At 55.4% G+C, this 18,583-nt stretch overlaps 1 protein-coding gene across 4 annotated transcripts in view; it reads right to left on the bottom strand.

Annotated features, from left to right (window-relative positions):
• Positions 1 to 18,583, bottom strand: part of RAI1 (retinoic acid induced 1) — a 74,248-nt gene that overhangs the window by 20,653 nt on the left and 35,012 nt on the right. The window lies entirely within an intron of this gene.

Raw genomic sequence — 18,583 nt, 5'->3', positions numbered from 1 at the left:
GAATGGCATGTAATAAACACGCCAAGCAGGGAGGCGAGTGGATGGCTCCATCCCTCCCTCTGCTCACACCAGAGATGCGGGTGAGATCCCCCACTATGGCCATTGTGATGGAATCTCCCCACCAAGCACCAGGACCGGAGAGCATCCCTTCACAATTATGCCTGAGCTCTTCAATTGCCAGATTGCACTTCATTTTTCTCTTTTATTGTTTGCTTTTTTGTCCTTAAATCTCTGCATCTCTCCTCAGCCTGCCCCCGCCGGTGCTTTCATTCCAGGGTTATTTACTTGCTGGCGCTCCTCTCCCCTCTTGCAGGTGTATTTCAAGTAGGCTCCTTAAATAGCAGCGAGCCCGCGGTGGTGCGCGCTGGGTCGTGCTGATTAGCAACACGCTGCCAAAACATAGAAGGGTCTTATTTCCCTGCCGAGCTGCTGCCAGGCTGGCACAAAGAGGTACCGATGCTCTGGCATGTGGGGATGAAGGGGATGGATCCAGGTGGGCTGGTGCTGCTGTGCCCATGCTGGGTCTGAGCTCTCCCTCCTGGAAAGCAGCAGCGAGTGCCGGAGGGACCTCGGCGTCCTTTGGCATCCCTTGGTGTCCCTCAATGTCCTTTGATGGGCTTCAACTCTGGTGCCTCGTTCCAGCTTCTTTCAAACCCTTGGAGCATCCCAACATCCAAAGCTGCCCAATGTTTGGGATGGTTTCAACTCCAGCACCTTGTTCCAGCTTCTTCCAAGCCCTGGAGAATCCCAACATCCCAGATGATGAGGAGGGTGATGAGGAGGATTTAATTCCAGCTCAGCAGGACTTCGCCTCAAGCACAAGGTGGGGAGCAGAGGGGGGACCCCACACCTCTGCTACCAGCACCAGGCATGCAAGTGATGTCCTGATAAAATCAGGAGGGGAAGGATGGATAAGAGGGGGTTTCCCCTTTGCTCCCTGAAACCAAGAGAGATGCCACAGTGCAGAGGGCAGGAGCTACATCCCAGTGCTGTTGGAAGGATGAGATCGCTGGAACTGGGATGTTGGAGCCTCCAACACCCTGAGACATCCCAGCCTGAAACAGCTCCATAGCTCTGTCCAAGGCCCTGCGGTGCCAGACCCTGGGATGTGGCTGGGGCTTGTCCCCAACCACTGGCACCCTCCAGCCCTTCCAGAGCCCCCCGCTTCCCTCCAGGACTGGGGATTCCCAGGGGTCCCAGAGCTGCCCCGTGATGTCTCAATCAGGGTTTGTTCATTGCCCCATTTACATACAGCACAGCCTGGCTGGAGCTGAGTGTTTCTTCATAAGGCAGAAGGGGCAGCTTGCCTTAATGAGGAGGGTTATTCCACAAAGATCCATTACTAATGGGCTTGGGAGCAGCAAAACCAGCACCACGACATGCCCGGCTCTCCCAGGCCATGGGATCCTCACTGGATTTGCACCCACATCTCATCCAGTGCTGGTGACCTCCAGCTTGGTGTGCACCCAGCCTGGTACCAGGAAGACCCCAATATCCGTGCACCTCACAAACCCATTCAACCCTTCCCACAAAGCAGCTCCAGCGTGATCCAGCATCCCCTGCTACCCACAAAGTCCCTGCTCCAAACACCGAACCTTGGATGTGTGCTCCCCCCCGGATGCCTCATTAGCCAACACTGTGCTGGCAATTGGCTGAACCTTGTTTGCAGCATCAAGCGGCTCTGCCCCAGCCACCTTCTCACACGACCGGAGGCGCAGTACGTCCCAGGGCACTGTCACTACCTATTACCACACGGCGCTAAAAATAAGCAACAGCAATGAAATAAGCAAGGAAATCACAGTCCCTGCCTGCCCCGGTGGGCAGAGCCCCCCCAGCGCCGCACGCAAGGTGAGGAACACAACAGGAAAGAGAGGATTTTGCTGGGATTTATCAAAACGACGCGTTTTTCCTCTCCCTCCGCCTCCATCGCCAGCCTCAGCGAGGAGCCCCGCGGTGACACATAGCACTCGGTGACAAATCATCCCCGGGGTGGGCGGTTTCTCTGCACGCTGGTGGTTCAGGGCATGGTGCTCAGCCCCGGGGCTGGAGCAGACCCTTTGCCCACCCCACACAGCCCCAGTGGGGCCATCCCTGGGGGTCATGAACCGTGGGTGCAGCACCACGTGCCCAGCTGTGGTTTGCCATCGAATGATGGCTGGGTTTTGGCCAGCTCTCTGTTAGATGACACGTCCAGGTTGTGCCCTATGGCCATCCCCATCCCAGCAGCTCCCCAATGGGGTATCCATCTACAAACACCCCATTTTCCCCACTCATCCAGCACGGCACAGCCCATGGGATAGGAGCTGGAGCATCCTCCTCGCAGGGGATGCAGTTTGCACTGGAGCAGCGGGGAGGGGGCAGATGCCTGCACTCATCCCACTGCCCATGGGGTACCATCCTCCATGGAGGGACCAGCAGGAGCACAGCCCCTGCTCCCTCCTGGAGATGAAAGAGCAGCTCCAAGCTCGGGGACGGCTCTGTGCCTGCAGCTGCAGGCGTGCGGCTGCCCTGCTGCCTGGGCTGCGGCTGGAACGAATGCAAGCACATACCTCTGCCCCGGCACGGGTGTTTGCTCTTCTCTTCCGCGGCTGTGATTGATTAAAGGATCAGGGACATCTGAGAATGGAGGCAGCAGCGGCAGCAGCAGAAGCAGCTCCCTTTGGACTTGGAGAGCTTCCTTGCCTGCTGCTTGCTGCTGCCGTTGCCTGTCAGGCAGCTTTTAATCAAGGTTTGCTTATATCTGCAAAGGCCTTTCCCAGAGGGATGAAGGGAGGAAAAGAGGGGGGGAGAGTATATTAACATGCCAGCCACCCTCCCTCTCCCTCTCCTTTGTTTATGGAGAGGGTCAGTGCTTGGAAACGGCTGGCAGGGACTGGGAAAGGCGCTTTGGGGGTGCTGGGGGTGCCGGTGGTGCGGTGCAGCTCTCAGCATCGTGGTGTAGCCATGGGTAGGGAGGGCATCAGCACCCAGCTGGGATGTGCTGGGTAATGGCAATGGGATGTGGAAGGAGCAGGAGCTGGTGGCCAGGGCTTGGTGGCTTCTTCCACATGGCCCTGGATATGTGGTATGTCCCCATGGGTGCTGCGGTGGGCACAGCAGGGAGGCAAGGACCAATCCAGCACCCCTGAATCGGGTCGCAGCTTGGAGAGGCCAATGCTGTCCACGCAATGAAACCAGCACCATCCACACACTGAGACCAGCACCATCCATACACCAAGACCAGCACCGTCCATACACTGGGACCAGCACCATCCATATATTGAGACCAGCACTGCCCATACACTGAGACCAACACCGTCTATACACCGAGACCAGCATCATCCATATACTGAAACCAGCACCATCCATACACCGAGACCAGCCAGGCAGGGGGAACCCCGGCCCCTCCAGACCCCCCTCAGCCCTGCAGAAGGTCAAGGTCTCCATCCTACAGCAGCACCAGGGATGCAACCAGGAGCCCTGGGACGGCCACATCACCACATCCAATCTCCCTTCTGTGGCACAGGCAATACGAAGGCTTCAGAGGGATGGACACCAGTCCCGATCCTGCCCCACAGCACCCCAGGGATGGATTTGCCCCACAACACCAGGATTTCAGCATAGCACAGACAAGCTGGGAGCAGCCCTGGCAGCAACCACCACAGCATCACCCACCGCAGCCCATGTACACAGCAGGGGATGATGGTGACCCTCAGCCCCAGCATTGTGTCTGCCTCTTGCTGCCACTCACGCGCATCACTTGGGCTCTCCATGTTATCTTATTGCCCAGCTAATGACCTGCTGAAAGTATTATGTGAAAAACCACACTCTTAGCCAGCCATTAAACTGGTTAGGACCAGCGGGTCATGCTTTATTGCTTTAATAACTGAGTTTATGAAAGGTCGTCTCATAACTGATAACATGCATAATTTTTGTAACTTAATTAATGCTGCTAATATACTGGAGTGTCCATCAGCTGCTGTTGCAACTGATGTGCACTTTGCATCCACAGTGGGGCTGGGTACCATATCCCGGGTCAGGCTCTGCCCTGCTGTCCCTACCAGGCAGCGCGCACAGTGGAAGCAGGGTTTGAATCCACGCTGCCATCCCACTTTTCCACATTGCAGCATCCCATTTGGAAATGCTCCAGCTGGGAAGGGGATTGCTGTGAGGGAAACAGGACTAGACTCTGGCTCCCAACCTGCAGAGAAGTGATCTCTTTGCTTCACCCATGCCAAGGGCAGACATGCCACCTGCAACCAGGGGGAATTTTGCCTGGAGAAGGACCAAAAGCCTCTGCAGGATGGGAGTCGCTCCAACAATCCCACATATATCCCCACCTGGAGTTAAAACCAAGCAAAGGAGCATTGCCCTGAGTGAGGATTTGGGGTTTACGCCATGAGGAACCCCAGGACTGACCCTGCTCCTCCTGATGATGCTCTGGGATGCAGCACATCCATCCTGGCCCCGCAGAGGTAAATGTCACGGTGCCGCTGCCTTTCCTCCCAGCGCTCTATGTTCTAAGGACAAACCTCCTTGACAAGAACACATTCTTCTCATTAAAAAGGTCGGGAAATATAAAGCAGCAAACGACTTCTCCCCAAACCAGCCCTTTAAAACACCCCCAGTGGAGCTCAGGTGCCTGTGGTGTGCAAGCCCCTGATGTGCTGCCACCAGCAAATGTGGCGAGCTGCGGATCCCCGGCACGGGCGCATCCAGCACTGCAAATCCCGAGCTGCTCCCGTCGCCTGCTTAGTTGTGCAAATTCCTTCCTGCTGGCTGAGAAAAGCCAATATGTCTGCGGCTCCGGCGCAGTGATTGTGCAGCGCCGGTTATCATCCTGCCAGAAAGGCACGAGCTACCGCTGGGGCACTCTGCTTGCTGTAAATGCAGCTCTAGATGATTTCCTAGCGAATGCAAGTTGTCCAAAAGGAAGTGGGTGGAATCTGCTTGCCTCTGATTAGACAAGCTCGGGGGGGGTTTTTTTTTTGTTTTCCTGGTGCTTTTAGAGAGAGGGGAAAAAAAGAAATAGAGGCGTAAAATATGTGGCTTTGCATCCCCTCTGCCCTGAAACACAGGCTCGCATCGCACGGTCCCCCTGGGACGCGCAGCTTTGCCCACACTCTGAGCAATGATCCTGTGGAATGAGGCTATGATCTTTCATCAATCACCGCCGAGCGCTTCTCCCTCCCGCGCCTGCTCCTTGGGCTGTGCCCATTGCCAGCGCTTCCCAAACATCACAGGTTGCAGCGTTGATCCCCTCAGTGCCCACGGGGTCAGGACACTGCTCGGGAATAGGGGGCACAGGGCGGCCCCTCTGCCACCATCCCATGCCATCACCATTGAGGGATGCAGGATGCTGGGGAACCCTTCCGCAAGGAGAGGCTTGCTGCTCTTAAGCAGGGTGAATCCCAAATCCCAGGATAGCATCCAGGAGGTGGGATCAGGACAAGCCCTGAGGCTGCAGAGAGGCAGGTCTGCCTCCCTGCCCTTGCCAGGGGAGGAAAAACGACTTGAAATTAAGATTTCCTGATGTTTAGGGGCTTGGAGACCTTGACACCCTCTGCATCCATCTGGCTCCTTTCCCCTCTTGCGGCGGCTCACTCCCGCGTCCCCGTCTATCCGTGAATACCAATTATGGTTTAGGAGAATGTATATCTGAGATGTGCAAATACAAAAGGCAGGAAATAAAAGTCATCTCTTACTGAAGAGGAGAGGTAACCATGACTACCTGGGACCTCATTTAAAACTGTGCCGGCCGCAGGCTAAAAGGCAACGCTTCCTATTGTTACACACGTTTACGGAAAGCTTTGAAAACCCTCCCCCCCCCCCCCCCAAAAAAAAAACCCAGCTGGGAAGTAAGAATGAAAACGAGGATTGGAAAAGAGGGGGGGAAAGGATGTAGAAGATATTTATTGGTGTTTGCGGGCTGCTTTTGCATCCCCCCTGCATGAAAAGAGGCTGCTGAGCTGCAACTTCAAATGAGCAACTCACAGGGAGACGGAGCGCCGGCGGCATCGCAGCTCCGGTGCCACGTGGCACCGGCAAAGGCAGAGCTGTGCTTGGAGAGAGGTGCGTCCCCAGAGGAAAGCAGGGAGCAAAGTGAGCCTTGATGGGTTCCCAGTGCTGTGAGCATCACTGGGATGTGCCAGTGGGATATAAGAGGCGACGGTGGCTCTCGTGCCACCAGTGCTGGCACAGAGCAGGGGGACACTGTTTCTTGTCCTCAGCCACCTCCAAATGCACCCGGTTGCTCTGACACATGTATAACCACGACCTGCCCCATCCACATCAAAGAGTAAGAAAGCTTTCCTGCAGCCATCAGACCTCACACCGCTCTTGAGCTCACGGTTATGAGGCCAACAACCAGGCAATTAGATTCCCTGTTTTCTGGTTCCCGAGCCATCCCACCTATCACACACAGCCAGCAGGAACCACCTCGGTGCACCTCAAACCAGACGCTGCTTTCAGAGGGAGCCACATTCAATGCACAGCACCAAGAGGCTGAGCACGGCGCTTGCCTTCATCCCCATCATCCCTGGTGCCTGCCACAAGCTCCCACCGGCAAAGCTCTCCGGACCCACACCTAGGACCACACAATGGGGCTGCAGGCAGCCCCAAGCCAGGAATTACGGCCTGTACAAAAGACAATGACAGTGAATCTTGTTACTGGCTTTTCAGCAAACGTAATTCCTTTTTATTAGAAAATTAAAGGGTATGAAAAGCTTTCCAAGGCTGAAGAGCTGAAATGTGCTTTCATAAAATATGCGGCTTCTGATAAAATGGATTTGCCTGTCTGCCTGCCCCGGCCCTTCCCCCTCCTGGTTATTATTCCCACCGGCAAGGTGATGCCTTTTGCCAAAACACTGATCCCAATGTGGCCATCAGGCACCACACAGCTTGTTTGAGGGATGGTTTTGGCTATTTTCTTAGCTAAATATAACTCCAAGGGTCAGTTTTCCCCTCCACTATTGCAGGTAAAGGCTGAGGATGATCCAAACCATCACCCCAAACCCATCCCACGAGGATGCAGCAGTTGCAGGCAGGAGGAGAGGTGAAGCCAGGCAATGGCAGAAGCGATGGATTCCCCACAGCGATTGCACAAATGGCAACAAGGAAAACATCCTGGGAAGCTTGCTCCCAGGGAGAAAGCCATGCCAGCACCGAGCTGTGTGTGAGAGACCAGCATCAGTTAGCTCAGGTAATGGGGGGATTCTCATTTACTTCCCTTTAATCATCCCCTCTCTCTGACTCTTTCATCTTCCTGATGGTCCGAGCCAACCTTCCAGGTCTGGTTAAAGGTTTTTGGGTCTTTCCCACTCGGGCTTGCAGAGCGGCACCATGGAGTGATGCTCGCAGGCAGTGCTGCCTCTTCCATCATCCATGGGCAGAATGCCCCTCGCCAGCCCTCCAACACAAGGCCAAGCTCAACCCTCCAGGGTTTGTATTTCCATTCCATTGCTGGGGTCAGTTGTGCCTCTGCAAGTCCCTGGGGATGACAGCAGTGGGATGCATCCATCTCCATGCAGCGATAACTGCAGCGATAACCACAGCGATGGTGCACGGGGACCTTGCCTGCATCCTCCAGCAGCCTGTCACCGTTGGCATGGTGGAGACAGGGAAGGTGAAAGATCCCCTGGGTGCCATCAGGGAGATGATGCCTCGGCTGGAAGAGGACCCATCAGCCCTGGCCACCGTCCCCATATGATTCCAGCCCTGGTGATGCGACACAGGGGCAGGCAGCGATGCGATGCAGGACAAGGCCCACAGTGCTGATGGAGACAGGGACAGGCAGCATCCAGGCAGCATCCAACCATCTCTCCATCACTGTGCCAGCACCAGCATCACGGGGAGAAGCAACCCCAGTAGCAACGCTTGTACCATGGGATGGAGCATCCTCACATGCCCTCTCCTTCCCCTCACCAGCAAATCACTCAACTTCTCCTTCCCACCCTGTGCGGTGCCGACTCGCCGGCTATTACCACAGGAAGAGCTGTAACGCTAGAGCAAAACCTCCCCACTCAGCCCTGCTACAAATCAGGGTCAGGCGGCAGCGCTGTTAGACAGAGCCTGCTGCTACGTGCTCTTGCTCCTAATGTCCTCCCCGGCACACTGCATGGGGACACGGAGGAGAGAAGACAGTGGCTCGGTCACGCTGCCCACCCGGGGGTTGCTGCCCTCTGATCCAGCTCCACTAGTGCTGAGGGTTAATGCTGGGGATGTGTTTTCCCCTTAGGGCAGCTCTGGCTTTACCTTTAACATCTGCAAATGTGGTTAAAAGTTTGCCTGAGTCTATTTTTAGAGCCTCTTCACCACATGCGATTTCTCCATCGTGAGACAGGAAACGCTGATGAGGTTCTTCGCCACGGAGATGGTTTCTCCTCCCCGGATGGCCTCTGAGCTCCTCTGATGTGCGTGGTGCTGCCAGGCTGTGAGCTCCCAGCCCTCACCTCTCAGCAAGGGGATTGCACCCTGCAGTGGTGGCTATAGCAAGCTGGAGAGCCGAGGGTGGCAAAGTGTTGGAGGGTGGTCCCCTGGCACTTGGTCACAGTGAGGTCCCCATCCATGGTCTCTCTCAGTGGAGATCTCCATGCAAGGATGGATGTGTCCTGCTTGTTCAGCCTGGAGAAGAGAAGGCTCCTGAAGGGGAGACCTTAGAGCAGCTTCCAGTGCCTAAAGGGGCTACAAGAAACCTGGACAGGGGCTTTGGACAAGGGCCTGGAGAGACAGGACAAGGGGAATGGCTTTAACCTGCCAGAGGGGAGATTGAGATGAGCTCTGAGGCAGAAGCTCTTCCCTGTGAGGGTGCTGAGGCGCTGGCACAGGGTGCCCAGAGAAGCTGTGGCTGCCCCATCCCTGGCAGTGTTCAAGGCCAGGTTGGACACAGGGGCTTGGAGCAACCTGCTCTAGTGGAAGGTGTCCCTGCCCGTGGCAGGGGGTTGGAACTGGATGAGCTTTAAGGTCCCTTCCAACACAAACCAACCTGGGATTTTGATTCTGTGACTCTACGACAACCCCAGCAATGGAAATATAAAACCTGGAGGGTTGAACTGAGCCCTGGCATTACAGCCCTTGCCCACCAGCTTGCCCCATGCCTCAGTTTCCCCATAGCAACAGCACCCTGTAGCAGCGCAAAGGGCTCAGTGGCTCCTGCATCTCCTTCACCACACATTGCATCGACGCATCAGCACTTGGGCTGCCAGCAAACAGACCCCAGCAGTGATACCCACCATCTACCCTCATGCCCATCACCCTCCATGGGCTGCTCAGCGTGTCCCCACTATCACCCTTAACACAAGATGCTTTGGAGCTGAACCAGAGCCCTGTTGGGCACCGTCCCTTCTGCTGCCTGTCACAGCCCCGTGCCTGGATCCATGGCACGGGCTCGGCAGCCCATGAGCGCGGCTGCGGCTGGGCGGCGCGGTACCTGCTGCTTGAATGTCAACACCTCATTTATACATCTTGATTGGCTCTCATCAGCCATGCTGCGTTACACCTGATTGCTCCGAGCCCGCGCGGGGGGCCAGGCTGCAGCGCCTAATTTCATTTAATTGGCCCCTCCATCCCAAGCAAAACAGAAATAGAGGAATAAAGACACGATAAAGCACCATTTCCCCTCAAAAATAGGAAAAATCTCTGCAGTTTTGGGGGTTGGTTTGATTCTGCTGTGGGATGTGGGAATCTCTTCCCATCAATGCCAGACCCTGTGTGATGCTCTGCCACCCCACGGCACTCCCCTCGCCCCGCAATGAGCTCCATGTTCATGTCATGCTTCCCTGTGCTCCTTCTCCCGCCCGCTCCCGCAAACCACTGAGGCTGAAATTTCAATTAAGAAAGAGAAATAATTACCCGCCGCTCCACATTCCCTCTAAGATGGTAGCCAAGCCGAGCCACCACCTCCCGCTGCGTCCTGGCATTCCAATGGCATTTCCAGGATAATGCCAGCCCAGCCGCTCACCACTGGCTCCTACCGCAGCCGTTCCAGGAGGCCGACGCCACATGGATGATGGGAATTGATGCTCACTGATGCTGTGAGTTCCAGTGCTCCAGCTCGACCCTGTGCTGGGTCTGAACCCTCTGCCCATCGCCGTGCCCTGGGCTGGGGCTGGTCCCCTGCTTGCTGCCTGGCAGAGGTGACCCATGATAATGACTTGGTTCTCCTCCTTCCAATCCCAAGCCATATGCCACAGGGAATCGTTGTGCCATTCCTAACATCCCCTGTGCACAGGGTGTATGGGAGAGAAGGAGTGAGAGGATGGGCAGCAGCCTCAACAGTACTGGTGGCACTGGAGGAGTATGGGGCAGCAATAGGGAATAGCAGATGGACCCACTTTTGGGACATGTCCCCAGCTTGGGGACACCAGTGGTGTGGCATGGAGCTGCTTGGGCTCAACCCAGAGCTCACCAGGGCACCTCAGACCTGTCCCTAAGTCCCCGGAATGGCTCTGCTTGTGTTTACCCCCATCATGTTCCAGAAACCACATTTCTTACATCCTTTTGCTTTAGCACAGCCAGAAATAAAAGGAACAAACCCCATCAGGGCTGGAAAGCATCAGAGGATGCTGTGGTATTCCACAACTGCTCCTGCAGCTTCTCCTCACCAACCAGCCTGTCCTGGATCCAGTTAATGCCACATTGGGGTGATGTGACCCCATCATAGATGCCTATGGTTCATCTCCAGCCAGTGCAGCCAGAGACAAACACAAGGAGAAGGCAGAGACGGACACTGACCGTGGCACAGGAGGCTCTGCCATCATGAGGATGAGGATGAAGATGAGGCAAGGAAGATGCTTGTGACGAACTTAGCTCAGGACATGCCATGTTTGGGTGGTGGGTTCTAAGACAGAGCCCCAGGAGCGAGAAGGACACGGTCTAGTATGAGGTGTCCCTGCCCGTGGCAGGGGGTTGGAACTGGATGATCTTAAGGTCCCTTCCAACCCAAACCAGTCTGGGATTCTATGATTCTATGAGATGAGTGCTCCCTGCACCCTGACAGGTACAAATACTCTGCAGTAATTGCCTTTCGCCACCGTGTGCTACAGGAGCTGTACCTGGAGTGAACAGTCATTACACTCCTACAGCCCCGGCTGCCCAGGGAGCTCCATGGATGCTGCAAGGATCCACACGGATGCAGAACAAGCTGGTGCATGCAATGTGACGTGTCCCCCAAACCAGACCCTTTGCAATCAATGGGGATGGTGTCTCATTTTCCCCTTCCTCTTCCCATAAGCCAAAGGGCCGGGGGGTGCTGCAGCAAAGGCTGCGAGTCCCGTGATTCCGGCGGCAGAAGATGCAGGAGCCTGGGGCACCGATCACAAGAACAAGAAGCTAATCAGGTTGCAGATTAGCTTCATCTTATAGCCAGGGAGGCAGAAACCTCCCGTGGTTCAGCATCTCGCCAGAGACCACACAGGGAGCCTGGGGAAAGCCAGCGAGAGGTCACAGGTCCCTGCAGGGTGAGAGCATCCTCTCCATGGGGATAGAGGGAGCTTGAATCCAGCGGTACCCCGCACCCCAAACCTCACGTGGGGCCACCCTTTCCCCCTGTATAGCCCCAAACACCCACCCTTGCAACACCAGCGGGGGCTGCAGAAACCAGTTTGGCAGAGAGAGGCTTTTTAACCAAGTTTAAATGCACTTCCCTTGACTCGGTTCCCAGTTCAGCGTAGAGGAGACCCAAGTTGGCCGTCGGCCACGGCGCTCAGCTATGCACGTCCCTACCGAGAGACACATTCCTCAGCACTGCAGCTAAGTGCAGCACAGCCTCTGAGGCCTTCACCCCTCCTTCAATGATAATTTATGCCCTCTGACCCAGCTCCCCCTTTTAAATCAGGCTGATCAATAGAGAAATCAGACAATCCTTTTAAGAAACTATCTCATCCGATCCTTCCAGCTAATGATCTCTGCTCCTCTTACAGCTGTTTGCAGAGATGTAACCCAGGATGCTGAGAGGAAGAAAAGGCTACCAGGCCAAGTTTCTCCTTCCCCAATCCAAGCGGGAGCAGCAGCATCGCTGCCCATTTGCATGGGAGGGAAATGGGAGATGCCAACCCCTGTCTTTTGGAAAGCTGGAGCATGGGCTCCTGTCAGGAAGCTGATGGCTCCTCTGGCAAAGCCACACACCAGCTCTTGCTGCTGAGAGGAAGTGCTGCAGGGAAGCGCTGGCTCCAAAAACCTGTCCCCTTGCCTGTCTCATCACCAAAAGTGCCCTTCTCCCAGCACAGGAGCCCTCTGAGGACACTCTCCTTCACCCTCACTCTTCCTGTAAGCTCCTGGCATGTGTTTGCATTGCATCCTCTGCAAGGAGAAGCCAGCAAGGCTGGGTCTCTACTCTGCATTAGACCCCCCCTGCAGTCCTGCATCCAGCTCTGGGGCAACAACACAAGAGAGATGTGGAGCTGTTGGAGCAAGACCAGCAGCTCCAGTGCCTAAAGGGGCTACAAGAAACCTGGAGAGGGGCTTTGGACAAGGGCCTGTAGGGACAGGATAAGGGGAATGGCTTTAATTTGCAGAGGGAGGCTTGGAGCAACCTGCTCTAGTGGAAGGTGCCCCTGCCCGTGGCAGGAGGTTGGAACTGGATGAGCTTTAAGGTCCCTTCCAACCCAAACCAGTCTGGGATTCTAAGGCAAAGCAACAGTCCCAAACCCAGTTCCCGGCTGAGGGGACAAGAATAGCAATGTCCATGGTAGAGCCTCCAGAAGGGCTTTATTGATGGCAGCCTTCAATAAACCATTTCTATCTAACTGGAAAAGGAACCGGGTTAAACAGCGAAGAGGGAAGCATCAGGGAAGCATCAGAGAACCCTTTAAGTCTTCAAAGTGAATTAGCTCCTGGAACAAATGTGTTCAGTAGCCAAATGTCCCTGTCTCCTTTGTGTGCACCAGGCTTTTGACATTTACTATGCTGCCCGAGAACCATGCAGAGGAAGGATGCTTTTCCTGCATCCGAGGGCCATTTCTCACCCTGGCACGCTCAGACAGGGATTTCTCCCCTACCCAGGCAGGGTCTGGCTCCCAACATCCCTTCCCTATAGGGACCTCACCCTGAAAACCACCCAGAAGGAAGGATGTGACCATGCTCCAGGGATGCTCAGCTCCTTCCCCATAACAACCGGGATCAGGGCAGCAGTCTCCAACCCTGGGGCACTTCCAATATCCCCCCTCCACGCATCCTTCCCACCCAGCCCTTGCTCCAAAGCAAGAGAGGAGATGCGAAAGCCAAAGGGCTGCCGCAGCGCAGCGCGGTGCAGGTCCTGCCACAGCAGTCACAGTGAATTACAAGGTATTAGAGCCCCACGCTGCCGTGTCTCCTCGCGCAGCGGCAGTCACAGTGAAGGACATGCTATGATAGGACTAGAGTCTCCTCCGGAGAATCCAGTCTCCAGGCTGGTGAAAGGCTCTGGTATGAACAGGCCAGACCTGTCCTATAGATCATACAGCGACAGGCAGGGTGAAGGACATGCTATTACAGGATGAGGCGATGTGGGGAGTTACCCAGTGACAGCCAAGCTGGGATACGTGGTGATGGGGGAGTTCGTGCCTCTCTGGATCAGTGAGTGCCCACGTCTCTTTCTAATTATTCTTTCCTACTTTATGGAGCATCTCATTTTCATTTACACACCGGCCATCTCCATCTGAGAGCATGGCTGGTGCTGCTCCTTCCCATCACTGCTCCTGTATCCCCTCCAGATGGTACCCAACGGAGATGGAGGATCAACACAGTGACCGATATGCCCAGCAGCTCCTCTGCATGCCCCACACGATATTGAGGGCTGTAATGGGGCTGGGCAAAGCCTCCCTGATGCTCAGTGTCCCTCCCCATCGGAGCACAAGCACCGGGAGCCAATTTTAGCGGCTGCCATAAATGCAGCAGGAGCGGTGTCCCCTGGTGAGGCATCGAGCGGTGACTAAGAGCGGAGATGACAATAAAGCAGAGGAAGAAGCAAGGTCTGACTGCAAAGCAGCAAACCAACCCCCCGAATCCAGCTCGCAGGCACTGACTGATGCTGCTCCCCCAAACCACAACAGAGCCCGAGCTCTGAACTCAGCCAGCAACAAGGAGTTGGGTTTTCTTGGGCTCAGGCTCAGCTCAGCCCTGGCACAGGCTCAGCGTGGGTTGAAATCCCGTAAGAGGCAGGGGAGAAAGGTTTCCCCGCACCAGGACGCTGGGATGGAGTTCAAACCTCTTAGCAAAGCACACAGGGAAGCTTCTGTACAGCCCTTGCATATAAATCTACCCCCTTAAAATGTCCTCGGTGGTAAATGCGGTAGAGAACATGCACAGCTTGACAGATCGAGGTGTATTTATGGTGCTTTGGCACAAGGGATACAACCAGTTGGGATTTTTGCTCGGCTCTACCACTTGGGCATAGCACAGCCACAACAAACCCATTTGAATACCTCCTGTTTCAACCAAGGCAGAGATCCAGCCTATTCCCCATGGAGCAAGAGCCAGACCTTGAGCCAAATTAATCTCCGATGGATCTCCATCAACTTCATGGAGTTACAACCACAATTTGGCCCATGCGTGACATGTAAATCTGGTCATTTCTCTTCCCAACCATCCAAATACTGCAGCATTTGTTAGCATGGGAGAGGGGGATGCATCCTTCGGGAGAGATCCCTTTGGATACCGCGCCAGCCCTTCCTTGTTTTATTTCCTTTGCTGCCTGGGATGAAAGGCGAGCAAGACGCTCTGTACTACGTGCCTGAGCTGTTTGGGAAAGAAATAGGAATTTCCTCCTGCCATTCCCAGTCTTTTGATAGGCAGGTGGGATGCGAGTAGGAATAACTCAATCAAGACAGAGCAATTGTTAATTAATTTGTGGATCCCTTTGCCGGCTGATTGCCTTGGAGACAAAAGGGAAGCCTCTCCTTTAACACTTGTGTGTGCCTGGTACTCTGAGCCTCCCCTTTTCACCGGCACATCTTTGGTCTTGAAAGCTGCACAAAAGGAAGAATTCCTTGATCTTTTGCCTCGGCTTTTGCTGAGATGGAGACACACATGAGGGGGAGATGGGCTGGGGGTGGGTTTTTGGGGTTTCTTTGATGGGTTTGGGAGAATATTAGAGCTCAAAATGCCCACAGAGTGGGTGGGGAAGGTAAAAATAGAAGGAAAAGGGGAAAATAAACCCCTCCAACCTAAGAGAGCAGAGCATTTTCCATCGACACCTTCCGCCCAGCCCGCTCCATCCCCAAGGGGAGGGAGTTGAAAGGTTCATGGTACATCAAGTGGTGAGTAATGCAGCGGGAGGCTCCTGCTCAGGGCCAGGCTCTCGCCTTCCATCTCTCCTGCCCCATGCCCGATGCTGTGTGGGGCAGAGCCCTTCCCTTCTCCCCCCTCCACCAGCGCCAGTGGGGATGCAGGAACTTCCTAGGCAGTGACTGACACTGCAATTATCGATTGCCGGCTGCAAAGGCTTGCTCTCGCCTCCCCTCCTCTTCTCACTTGTTTTCTTCTGTGCAGCAGAGTGCCAGCCTTCAGAGACTGCTGCTGTAAAAGGCTTAGATTGACGGGGTGTCAAGATATCCACTGCCCCCGGCTTTTAACGTTCCCTTGCAGGGAGGGGAAGAAGGAAGAGCCCCTGCACCGGCGAGCGGAGCTTGGCGAGCTCCAAAAGAAAGGGAGGAATGAAAAGCTTTCCTCTCTCCTCCGTCGAGGAGATGCTCTTGAACCACAAGCAGCTTTTTGAGCCTCAGCTTGGCTGCGTGTGTCTCGGAAATCTCAAGATGCTGGGAAGGAGGAGAGGCGGCGTGCCAGCGCCTTCGAACTGCCCAAGATGAAGGCACCAACATAAAACACCACCCTCCCCATCAGGTCTTCGTGTGCCCATCAGATTGGGCAGTGGCCATTGCAGAGGCAGAGAGGGTAAGAGGTATCCTGGCCAGACGAGGTCACACAGCAAAGGCTGCAGAAGGATGAGGACTCCCCAGCTCAGGAGCATCCTCTGGTGCTCAGCACTGATGGCACAAGGGGACCAGACCAAAGGGTTTTCCTAGCAAAGGAGCTCCAGGTTCCCTCCTGGGTTCTCCACCAAAGGCTGCCAGGGATGGATGATAGGAGCCAGGGCTCCTGGGTCCTCTGTGAGCCTCATCTCCATCCCTGCCACAAAATGGGGACATCAAGCTGCCTGTGGAGGTGTTTGTTTGCAAAGCCTGGCGGCACCTTGGGACCACGGCTAAGTGTTACACGCTGGAGCCAGAAGCCTGAAATGAAAGCCGTCTCCACGAGCGTCGGTGTCGACACCTGGTGATGGGAGGAGAGGGATCGATGATGGAGAGTCTGTCGCTCCTGATGCATCGCTGTCAGGGTCAATACACAGTTCTCGGGGAGATCAGGTGTCCAGGTTAACTGCTTTGCCTCCGTGCTAAGCCGATGGGCTGGTGGAGCCTCATCCTGCTCACACATCGTCATTCCCAGCCAGACTCAGCCCCACAGGCACCAAATGCCACCAAGAGCATCCCCAGGGCTCGTGGCTCTTGTTTGCATCTATGTAGAGCTCAAGCGTAGCTGCAAAAGGGTTCGGAGAGGGGCATGGGGGCAACAGGGATCTGCACCAAACCAGCACAGCATCACCGTGGTACCACATGGGGACACGGGGCCTGGGGACAGCCACCACCTCCCCATGGTCACAGAGACACTGTGGCCACCCAAGGGGGCCTGGGAGGGAGACCCCCGTGCAGGGGAGCCCCATCTATCAGTCACCTTCCCATCTCCATCCCAAACTGATGGGCAATGGAAAAGGCAGGAGGACTTGGCACAGGTCCTGCCAGATCAGTGCCCGTGTCCCCTGAGCAGGCAGAGGATCCACGTGGCTTTGGCACTGTGCCTGTCCCCTCCGGGTGACACTATGGATGCAGAGAGCCACCCTGGACCCCTGTGAGCCAGGAGAGGCGTGACAGTGGGGCTGCATTGTGCCCTCTGCACCATGCAGGCTTGTGGCATCCTGATGCCACATGGGGCTCGAAGGGCACCCCAAATCCCCAGTAGGCAGGATCCGTCCCACTGCCCAGGGGGTCCTGCGAGGACAAGAGCCACACTGCAGCATCTCCCACCAGCTCCTGGGGTGCTTTTAGCTGCACATCTCCTCCTCAACACAACGTAGCCCCCCTGGGGGGACTCACCTACCATCAGCCCATGGAGCCAGCTTGGGGGGGGGACACAGCATCACACCCCTGGCACAGCCAGATTTGTGTCAGCCCCCTCCTAAACCCCTCAATAAAACAGAGCACGGCGTGAATAACAAAAGCAACGATCAGTAAAGACTCTCCCAAGAGGCTGCAAGTTCTTCAATTAGAGCTCACATTATAGGAACGAGAAACTCCACACTGTCCTCTGTACGGATAACACTTTTTTCCCCCTTCTCTTTTAAAGAATAAAAGGGAAGGGAGGGAGGAAGGGAGGGAGGGAGAGGAAGGCTGCATCTCTAATGCAACAGACAGGTCTGCTGAGATTCACTTTGGCTCTTATTTTGACTTTCATCTAAAAGAGCTGCCCTGGGAATCCATTAAGTCCAATTTAAATCGGCTCTCCGCCCTCACGGCTTCTCCCCGCCTTCTCACACCCCCCCTGGCTCCCTTCTCTTCCCCCCCCCCCACCTCCTTGGAAGCAAACAAACACAAAAGCAAGGCCAGGCAGGGCAGGCAGCGAAGGGCAGCACCGGCGTGGTCTCGGAGCCGTTCCCGGGGGGATTACAGCCCTCCCCAGGGCAGTTGCTCCATCTTTATTTCCACCCAAATAAACACAATCCAGCCTCAATATCAGCATTTTTCTGGGGGAAAAGGGGGTTTTGGGACCCCCCCCCCCCCCTCCACACGCAGGCATCTTTTCCTTGGATTTTATGATCACAATTAGCTCCATTAACGCCGCAGCCGGCAAAGTTGGATGGGATATAACCGCATACTTCACTCCAGGTTTGGGATTTATTCCTCCCCAGCGAGTTTCCCCTCCCCAAGATCATTCCTCCGCCTTTGGGAATGGCCCCCCCTTCACCGCCGCAGCCGGGTTGAGGGACGGACCCCTCTCCTTTCATCTCACCACACTCATTCAAGCTCTGCTTCTGTCGTATAAGCAGTTTTCCATCTCCCCCCCTGCTCCGTAACACGCCCGCTCTGCATTGCATCCTATTCATATGTTTTCAATCATCGCCCTTTCGTTATTTAAAACAAAAGCACACACAGACCCCCCCCCCCCTTTTCCCCTCCTTTTCCAGCAGCAGGGCTCCGAGCTCCCCCGTTATTCCCTGGTTTGTTTGTTTATTAATGTGGATTTGGGGAAGGCGGGGGGGGGGGGCAAAAATCTGCCGTGGGAGAAAAAGGAAGCGGGAGGCGAAAGTCCCAGCGAGGGGCTTTGCAAAGGCGCAGCCAGATGTGCAAACCCCGCGATTCCATGGGTTATCTGCTAGATCCATCTCTGTTTTCCCTTCCCCACCATCCAGCCACCGAATAAAAGAAAGGGAATCCATCAAGTCAGCGTCCTCACGTGCAGACAACGGCAGGGAGAGCCAGGCGCCCGACCGCCGCAACTTTTGTAAGTAGAAACCCCCATGCACATCCATAACTCCTCCATTCAATCCGCTTCCCATGGAAGATGCCCCCCCGCCCCC

This window comes from Strigops habroptila, chromosome 4, assembly GCF_004027225.2.
Source record: "Strigops habroptila isolate Jane chromosome 4, bStrHab1.2.pri, whole genome shotgun sequence".
NCBI lineage: Eukaryota > Metazoa > Chordata > Aves > Psittaciformes > Psittacidae > Strigops > Strigops habroptila.
Note: the sequence above shows the minus strand (reverse complement) of the source record. Positions and strands in the feature narration are given on the sequence as shown.